We start from the raw sequence: 10,218 nt of genomic DNA, 5'->3' as shown, positions 1-10,218 counted from the left end.
GTCCATTGAGTTAGTAATGCCATCCAACAGTCTCATCCTCTGTCATCCCCTTTCCCTCCTGCCTTCAATCTTTCCCAGCATCAGAGTCTTTGCCAATGAGTCAGTTCTTTGCATCAGGTGGCCAAAGTATTAGAGTTTCAGCTTCAGCATTAGTCCTTCCAAAGAATATTCAGGACTGATTTCCTTTAGGATGGACTGGTTGGGTCTCTTTGCAGTCCGAGGGACTCTCAAGAGTCTTCTCCAACACCACAGTTCAAAAGCATCAGTTTTTCAGCACTCAGCTTTCTTTATGATCCAACTCTCACATCCATGTATGACTACTGGAAAAACCATAGCTTTGACTGGATGGACCTTTGTCCACCAAGTAATGTCTCTGCTTTTTAATATGCTGTCTAGGTTTGTCATATCCAAAAAGCTGACGGCTCAGATGATAAAGCATCTGCTTGCAATGCAGGAGACCTTGATTCAATCTCTTGGTCAGGAAGATCCCCTGGAGAAGGAAATGGCAACCCACTCCAGTACTCTTGCCTCCATGGAATCATGGATTGGGGAGCCTGGTAGGCTACAGTCCATGGGGCCACAAAGAGTCAAACACGACTGAGTGACTTCACTTTAGGTATGTCATAGCTTTTCTTTCAAGGAGCAAGTGTCTTAATTCCATTGCTGCAGTCACCATCTGCAGTGATTTTGGAGCCCAAGAAAATAAAATCTGTCACTGTTTCTATTGTTTCACCATCTATTTGCCATGAAGTGATAGGCTGGATGATGCCATGATCTTCATTTTCTGAATGTTAAGTTTTAAGCCAGCTTTTTCACTCTCTTCCTTCACTTTCATCAAGAGTCTGTTTAGTTCCTCTTCACTTTCTGCCATAAGAGTGGTGTCATCTGCATATCTGAGGTTATTAATATTTCTCCCCACAATCTTGATTGCAATCTAGATTCATATGAGTATCAGTTCAGTTCAGTTCAGTTGCTCAGTTGTGTCCGACTCTTTGCGACCCCATGAATCACAGCACGCCAGACCTCCCTGTCCATCACCAACTATGTAAATATATTCCAGCTATCAACTAACTTGGAATGGTCTCTAGGGATTTATGGTTCTCTTTAATCCTACATACATATATAAAAAGGTTTTCTAAGCATATACATCTATACAAATATCTTTATTGTCTTATCAAATTTTCATATGTTCCCCACAGTCATATCATCTACAACTAAAAATATATTTGATTGTCCTTTCCCCAGTTTATATATTCTTGCTATTGCATTAGCTAGAACCTTCTGTTGCTTCTTGGCCTTTTGGCTAAGATCAAGTGTAGCTAGAGCCTTCTAAACAATTTTATAAATTTTATTGAAGTATAGTTGATTTACAAGTTGTTTAATTTCTGCTTACAGCTAAGTGACTCAATTAACAAAAATACCTTGTTTTTCATTTTATCTTCCATTGGTTCATCACAGGAAATCAAATATAGTTCCCTATGAACTGCCTCTTGAGAAACCTATATGCAGGTCTGGAAGCAACAGTTAAAACTGGACATGGAAAAACAGACTGGTTCCAAATAGTATAAAGAGTACGTCAAGGCTGTATATTGTCACCTTGCTTATTTAACTTCTATGCAGAGTACATCATGAGAAACGCTGGGCTGGAAGAAGCACAAGCTGGAATCAAGTTTGCCGGCATAAATATCAATAACCTCAGATATGCAGATGACATCACCCTTATAGCAGAAAGTGAAGAATAATTAAAAAGCCTCTTGATGAGAGTGAAAGAGGAGAGTGAAAAAGTTGGCTTAGAGCTCAACATTCAGAAAACGAAGTTCATGGCATCTGGTCCCATCACTTCATGGGAAATAGATGGGAAAACAGTGGAAACAGTGTCAGACTATATTTTTGGGGGTTCCAATCACTGCAGATGGTGATTGCAGCCATGAAATTAAAGGATGCTTACTCCTTGGAAAAAAGTTATGACCAACCTAGATAGCATATTCAAAAGCAGAGACATTACTTTTCCAACAAATATCCATCTAGTCAAGGCTATGGTTTTTCCAGTGGTCATGTATGGATATGAGAGTTGGACTGTGAAGAAAGCTGAGTGCCGAAGAATTGATGCTTTTGAACTGTGATGTTTGAGAAGACTCTTGAGAGTCCCTTGGACTGCGAGGAGAACCAACCAGTCCATTCTGAAGAACAGCCCTGGGATTTCTTTGGAGGGAATGATGATAAAGCTGAAACTCCAGTATTTTGGCTACCTCATGCAAAGAGTTGACTCATTGGAAAATACTCTGATGCTGAGAGGGATTGGGGGCAGGAGGAGAAGGGGAAGACAGAGGATGAGATGGCTGGATGGCATCACTGACTCAATGGATGTGAATCTGAGTGAATTCCGGGAGTTGGTGACAGACAGGGAGGCCTGGTGTGCTGCAATTCATGGAGTCACAAAGAGTCAGAAATGACTGAGCGACTCAACTGAACTGATACTATACAGTATGACCTTGTTTTTTATCCACCATATATACAATAGCTTGCCTCCCTCACCCCACTTGGCAACCATAAGTCTTTTCTCTGTATCTGTGAGTGTGTTTTATGTTCATTTGTGCTGTATTTTATATTGCACATGGAAGTGCTATCATATGGTACTTGTCTTTTTTTTAAGTAACTTACTTCACTTAGTCCAAGTAAGACAGTAGGTATTGCAAGAAGGCATCAGAGGGCAGACACACTGAAACTATAATCACAGAAAACTAGTCAATCTAATCACATTAGGAACACAGCCTTGTCTAACTCAATGAAACTAAGCCATGCCCTGTGGGGCCACCCAAGACAGGCAGGACATGGTGGAGAGGTCTGACAGAATGTGGTCCACTGGAGAAGGGAATGGCAAACCACTTCAGTATTCTTGCCTTGAGAACCCCCATGAACGTATGAAAAGGCAAAATGATAGGATACTGAAAGAGGAACTTCCTAGGTTGGTAGGTGCTCAATACATTACTGGAGATCAGTGGACAAATAAGTCCAGAAGAATGAAGGGATGGAGCCAAAGCAAAAAATCAATACACAGTTGTGGATGTGACTGGTGAAAGAAGCAAAGTCTGATGCTGTAAAGAGCAATATTGCATAGGAATCTGGAATGTTAGGTCCATGAATCAAGGCAAATTGGAAGTGGTCAAATAAGAGATGGCAAGAGTGAACGTCAACATTCTAGGAATCAGCAAACTAAAATGGACTGGAATAGGTGAATTTAACTCAGATGACCATTTTATCTACTACTGCGGGCAGGAATTCCTTAGAAGAAATGGAGTAGCCATCATGGTCAACAAAGAATCCAAAATGCAGTACTTGGATGCAATCTCAAAAACGACAGAATGATCTCTGTTCGTCTCCAAGGCAAACCATTCAATATCACAGTAATCCAAATCTATGCCCCAACCAGTAATGTAGAAGAAGCTGAAGTTGAACGGATTGGGGGCAGGAGGAGAAAGGAATGACAGAGGATATGATGGCTGGATGGCATCACAGACTCGATGGACATGAGTTGAGTGAACTCCGGGAGTTGGTGATGGACAGGGAGGCTTGGCGTGCTGATTCTTGGGGTTGCAAAGAGTCAGATACAACTGAGTGACTGAACTGAACTCACTTAATCTGATGATAATCTCCATCCATGTTGCTGCAAATAGCATTATTTCATTATTTTTAATGGCTGAATAATATTCCATTGTTTATATATACCACATCTTCTTTACCTACTCATCTGTCAATGGACATTTAGGTTGTTTCCATGCATTGATTATTGAAAATAGTGTTGCTGTGTAAACAATTTTATCATCTAAGTCTTCTTTCTACTTCATAAGGGAATGGTCTAGTAAGTGATAATTAAGTGGAACTTGTTTAGAATTTTCTATGAAATGAGTTATATTTTAATAAACATATTTATTCTTTTTAAAGTTATTATTTAGAGTCTTTTAATTTTAACAATGTTTATTTGGAATCAGTATTAATTTACAAAACTATATGAAGAAGTGCAAAGTTGATGCATTTTGATATGCTAATTTCCCCCTCACTCTTTACATTGCTCCATGATACTTCCTTTATTTAAGCAAGATATAGTTTGTTCTATGCTTACCTTCTCAAAAAAAGGAGGACACAGCAAATTATGGAAATCAACAAAGTCAGTGCTATGCTGTTGAGTTTCAAAAGCTCAAGCTTTGAAGTATTCAGGACATAAACAATACATTTGGAAATAAAGTAGATGAAGAGGCAAGCTGTCTCTAGGTCAACTAAAAGTTCTTTGGAAAAAAGGAAATCATAAACTTGGGAGGAAAACACAAAATTGTGTCTCTATGTTCTTTCTTGACCCCATCCTTGGGTCAGTTTGTATATGATGAGGTTAAAGGGCAGCAGGACATTCCAAAGCAGAAGAGATCTATGTCTTCCCTGGGAAAGCAACTCTCTGCCTTTTTTGAGGGAAAGCAATTGCACCAGCTATGGGCAGTAGCTTAGTGTAGTAGGCAGCCTCTGACATGGCCTCCAGATATCTGAAGTATTGAGTATCAGGCCCTGTGCTATCCTATCACCTTAATTGTGGACTGGACCTAGATATCTTCTTCTATTAAATAAAATATAGCATTCCTGAGACTATGGCTTTCATCTTTCTAGTTTTTTTCTTTTTGGTGAACTCACTTTAGAGGAAAAGTGTTGCCATGTTATGAATGGTCCTGTGGAGGAACCCAGAAGAAAATGAACTGGTCTTTGGTCTACAGTAAGTGAGGACTTGAGTACTGCCAACAGTCATGTAAGATGGTTTAAGATATCTGCAGCCTTAGACATTATCTTGTCTAATTCATGTAGATATCATTATGTGAAACATTTCTACAGATAGATTTCAAATTGGTTGTCACCTCAATGCAGATATATTAAAATGCTATATTTTTTGTCAGTGACTAGTACAGACTTTAAAAACTGTGTAAAGTTCAATTTAGACCCAGAAGGCTATAGAGTAATAGAAGCAACCAAATATTTCTGTACCTTTGACAGTGGTATGATATTTACTGTCATACCAGTAAGAAAAATTTGACACTTTAGAGGTCTTGCAGAAGGTAAAAAAGGATGAGTTACCTGTCAGTTAATTTGATAAAAGACTGAGTTAAAATGCATATCTCAAAGGATCCAGTGTGTTCCGTTAGCAAAGACTAGCTAGTACTCCTACCCCACAGACACTTTAGACACATAAAGTTCTCAAATATCCCACCCTTCATATTTAGGAAATTGTTGAGAATTAAAGTGACTCAGTGGAGAAGGAAATGGCAACCCACTCCAGTGTTCTTGCCTGGAGAATCCCAGGGACAGGGGAGCCTAGTGGGCTGCCGCCTCTGGGGTCGCACAGAGTTTGACATGACTGAAGTGACTTACCAGCAGCAAGGTGACTCAGATTAAATTCCTACAGTGAGGGAGAACTCGATCTCAAAATATAATTCAAGATAATTTCAAACAAAACAAAGAAATAAAAAAGTGTTGGTAGGCAAGTACCATTTCATATGTATACTAGATTTTTTTTTTAGCTGAAATTCAAACTACAATGATAAAATAATGCTTTTTTTCTCCCATAATTTGGAAATAGAATAAACTCTTGATATACTGATAATTCGGTGATTTGAATTATCTTTACTTCTTTCAAATATGGACCATTTCGTCCTTGTCTACCTTTGAATAATTATCTGTCAAAATATATGGGGAAATTCTAACAATTAAAAGTAACACAAATTATAAAGTAGCCTTAGTTAATTTTAACAGAGAAGATGTAGGTCCCTTATTTAAAATAGTTAACCTCCAATTAAAATAAATAAATTTATATTAAAAAAGAAAAAAAAAGCATTACATCAGCTTAAAAAATATTTTCATAAACAATTTATTAAATTTTAAATTCACATGCTAAAGATCCTTTGTGCCCTTTTCTTCCAAATGTAATTGCTTGTAAGACTACAGTATAATACCAAAATTCAGATTTCCCCAGTTTTTCTTGTGTGTATGTTTGTGTATTTAACTCTATAAACTTCTATCACATGTGAACACAGGTTCATATATCTATTATCACAGAGCCAAAATATAGGACAGCCCCATAATCACAGTTCAGTTCAGTTCAGTCGCTCAGTCGTGTCCAACTCTTTGCGACCCCATGAATCACAGCACGCCAGGCCTCCCTGTCCATCATCAACTCCCAGAGTTCACTCAGACTCACGTCCATCGAGTCCATGATGCCATCAGGCCATCTCATCCTCGGTCGTCCCCTTCTCCTCCTGCCCACAATCCGTCCCAGATCAGAGTCTTTTCCAATGAGTCAACTCTTCTCATGAGGTGGCCAAAGTCACAAGTAGGTGGTAAGGCCCAAGGAGGTTGGAACTCCCAGATCAAGGAGTTGTCCCGTTTGACTTTTTTGAGGCCTCTCTCCTTAGCTCACTCTACCCCAACATGATCTTGTCTTTTAGTCTGTGTGTGCCTGGCGTCTCTTTGTATGACCTCATTTCTTCTTACAAGGACACCAGTTAAGATTTGATTAGGGCCTGCCCTAATGACTTTCTGTTAATGTAATACTTCTTTAAAGACTTATCTACAAATACAGTTACATTCTGAGGTAACTGGGGTTAGGGCTTCAACATATGAATTTGAGGGAACACAATTCAGCCCATAATAGGGACATTTCAAAAATGTTATAGAAATAGAATTATGCATCAAGTAACCTATTGGGATTGTCTCTTTTTCTTCTGTTCAGCATAATTCCCTGGAGTTTCATTCAAGTTGTTGCATGTATCAGTGCTTTTTTTTTCTTTTATTGACAAGAAGTATTTAGATTCAGTTCAGTTCAGTTCATTTCAGTCGCTCAGTCGTGTCCAACTCTTTGTGACCCCATGAATCGCAGTACACCAGACCTCCCTGTCCATCACCAACTCCTGGAGTTCACTCAGACTCACGTCCATCGAGTCAGTGATGCCATCCAGCCATCTCATCCTCTGTCGTCCCCTTTTCCTCCTGCCCCCAATCCCTCCCAGCATCAGAGTCTTTTCCAGTGAGTCAACTCTTTGCATGAGGTGGCCAAAGTACTGGAGTTTCAGCTTTATCATCATTCCTTCCAGAGAAATCCCAGGGCTGATCTCCTTCAGAATGGACTGGTTGGATCTTCTTGCAGTCCAAGGGACTCTCAAGAGTCTTATCCAACACCACAGTTCAAAAGCATCAATTCTTCAGCACTCAGCCTTCTTCACAGTCCAACTTTCACAACCATACATGACTACTGGAAAAACCATAGCCTTGACTAGACGGACCTTAGTCGGCAAAGTATTATCTCTGCTTTTGAATATGCTATCTAGGTTGGTCATAATTTTCCTTCAAAGGAGTAAGCGTCTTTTAATTTCATGGCTGCAGTCTCCATCTGCAGTGATTTTGGAGCCCCCAAAATAAAGTTGGACACTGTTTCCACTGTTTCTCCATCTATTTCCCATGAAGTGATGGGACTGGATTCCATGGTCTTCATTTTCTGAATGTTGAGCTTTAAGCCAACTTTTCCACTCTCCTCTTTTACTTTCATCAAGAGGCTTTTTAGTTCCTCTTCACTTTCTGCCATAAGGGTTAATTAACCACTTATTCTTTGAAGAACATCTGGGCTGTTTCTATGCTTTAAGTTATTTTGAGTAAAGTTGTTATGGACATTTGTGTACAAGTTTTATGTGAACATACATTTTTATTCCTCTAGAATAAATAGCCAAGAGACAGAGCACTTTATGCTTTATATTGTAGCTGCACATATAAGTCCCCTAACTTTTCCTGGGTGACTGTACCATTTTTACATTTCCACCAATAATGTATAAGTAATTCAGTTTCTCTGCATTCTTACTAGAGTTTGGTGTTCTCACAATTTTTAAAAATTTTGTTTTTCTGGTAAGTGTACAGTGACATCCCTGTGGTTGCATTTTCTCGATGGCTAATGATGCTGAAAATCCTTTAACATGCTTCTTTGCCATCTGTATATCCTTCTAAGTAAAAGATATGTTCATGCCTTTCACTCATTTGCTCATTGAAATTGTTTAAACTGATGAGTCTTGAGGGTTCTTTATATATTCTAGGTACCAATCCTATGTTCCCAAGTATGAAATTTGTCTTTTCATCTTCTTCCCATGGTCTTTCCTAGTGTTGTCAAGGAACTTCCTTTGAGGCTTTGGAATTCTATATTAGACTAAAAATTCTAAAATGCTATGTTATGAAGTATGACAAATTATCAAGATCTACAGAGACTCAGTCAAAAACAATGCAGCAGTTATATCATAGATTTAAGTATTATAGATTACAGAAATAATCTTTCTGTTTTCTGAAGATTTCCAGAGAATAGCACAATTTATTCATCTATAATAATAACAGCTAATATTTATAGTGAATTAAGCAAGTTCTAAATACAACTTTACATGCATTTATTCATATAATCCTTCTAACTGTATTATATAGCTATTTATTATTTTTTCCTTTTAACAGAAACGTAAAATGAGGCTTAGAATGATTGATTTTCCTAAACCTTGAGATATTATAACTAGAATATAAAGGGATTTCAGGGAATCAAGAAAGTACAGGATTCTTTTTCAGCTATTGGAACTAAAAGTACACTTTTTACTGCCCTGGTAAAAACTTAGTGTCTGTTAATTGGAATTTTAAAAGTCAGTGGGATATTTAACAGATGCTGGATATTTGTTTGTATACCTGTAAGCATATGAATTTCCTTTGTAATGTATATAAACTGTATTTTGGTTTCATTATACAACCGACATATATTTTCAGAGTGACTATTTCTGTGTACATTCTTTCTCTATTTTACTGGACACACAGAATTACCAGAATGGTTCTTAAACATTCCTTAGTAACAGACCCATTTAAAATATTCATAAAACTGTGGGTGCCCTCAGTTATACTTCACATGCAAATATAATCACAGTCTTACATATGCTGATACAATTTCAAATGGTCTGCTGGTCCCCTACTACTCCCTCTAGGTTAAATGAGTCTATTTTCTTTCCTAGTTTCTAGTTTGGTTTTGTCAAGTTAAAGTTGAAGTCACCAAACTTGTACATTCCTCAATAAACTCCCTGATGTGGATAAAGATACGAAAATTCTAAATTCCTTATTTGGTTATCTTAACTTATGTTCTACAATGACCTTTGCAGTCAAGCGTTGGAGTAAACGTTTCATAAATGAAACTTTTATTTCATAGACTTTACTAAATGCAGTCTACAGTATTGACTTGAATGGATAAATTATGGTATTTCTGACCAAACCCTGTCAATGTTGTCTTCAAGCTAAAGGGATTTTTTTTCACCAAAATGTTTTTAAACAGGAGTTTCATGGCTCCAATATGTGGAGGATACTGAGATCAAGACAGACAAATCCATATGCCAACAGAACAGAGAGATGGCTCATGGACAAAGAATTAAGCTTCATGCAAGCATTCTTGAGATCAGTATGGAAGCTGGCTACCAATATTTTGAAATATCTATTGAAAGGAAAAACATTATTCCTTAGAAATCAATTTTAAAAGTCCCTGTATTAAAATTCTTATATTTGTCCTCTGAATTATGACGAATGTTCAATGTCTGCATGTACCCAGCTATATTCTGCAATGCAACAGCTACAGTCTGCCTCTAATTAGAACCTTGAAAAAAGAATCTTATGTCTAAGATAAGATGGTATTGAATACAGCAATGAGAAAATACAGTCCAAGGGAGACAGATAACCAACCCAGTTCAGATCAGAACCATTTTCTCAGTCATATAGGTTAAAGCTGATCATGAAATTGTTGGTGAGGATGAACTGAAGACAGATGCCATAATTTACTACATCTCCTTAATGAGTCAGTATAAAAAAAGGTCATGTTTTAAATAATATATTATCACCATGCTCTCCATAAGTTATTTTCACATATTCTCAAATGCACATTAAGGAACTATTTCAAGTACTATCATACATAGATGACAGGATCATGACACCATGCAGTCTAGTGTCCAAATATGGCAAAATTGATAAGCAGTGCTCTTTGTGGAATCATCTCTCAGCAAAATTTGATTCTCCCTGCTTCACTATACTTTAAAGCCTGTCAGTGATGTTTGCTCCATGTTATATATGATGGATGTTTCCTTTTGTTCATCCTAAACTTATGTCATACAACACTGCTAGATATTAAGACACACA

The 10,218-nt window shown here is 37.6% G+C and overlaps 1 pseudogene; it reads left to right on the top strand.

Moving 5' to 3' along the window:
- The first annotated feature begins 1,283 nt into the window (after nt 1-1,283).
- LOC120874024 lies at nt 1,284-1,409 on the top strand (annotated as a pseudogene).
- The last annotated feature ends 8,809 nt before the right edge of the window (nt 1,410-10,218 follow it).

Source organism: Oryx dammah, unplaced genomic scaffold (genome assembly GCF_014754425.2).
Source record: "Oryx dammah isolate SB20612 unplaced genomic scaffold, SCBI_Odam_1.1 HiC_scaffold_14, whole genome shotgun sequence".
Classification (NCBI taxonomy): Eukaryota; Metazoa; Chordata; class Mammalia; order Artiodactyla; family Bovidae; genus Oryx; species Oryx dammah.
The sequence above is the reverse complement of the archived record's forward strand: the minus strand, read 5'-3'. Positions and strand labels throughout refer to the sequence as shown.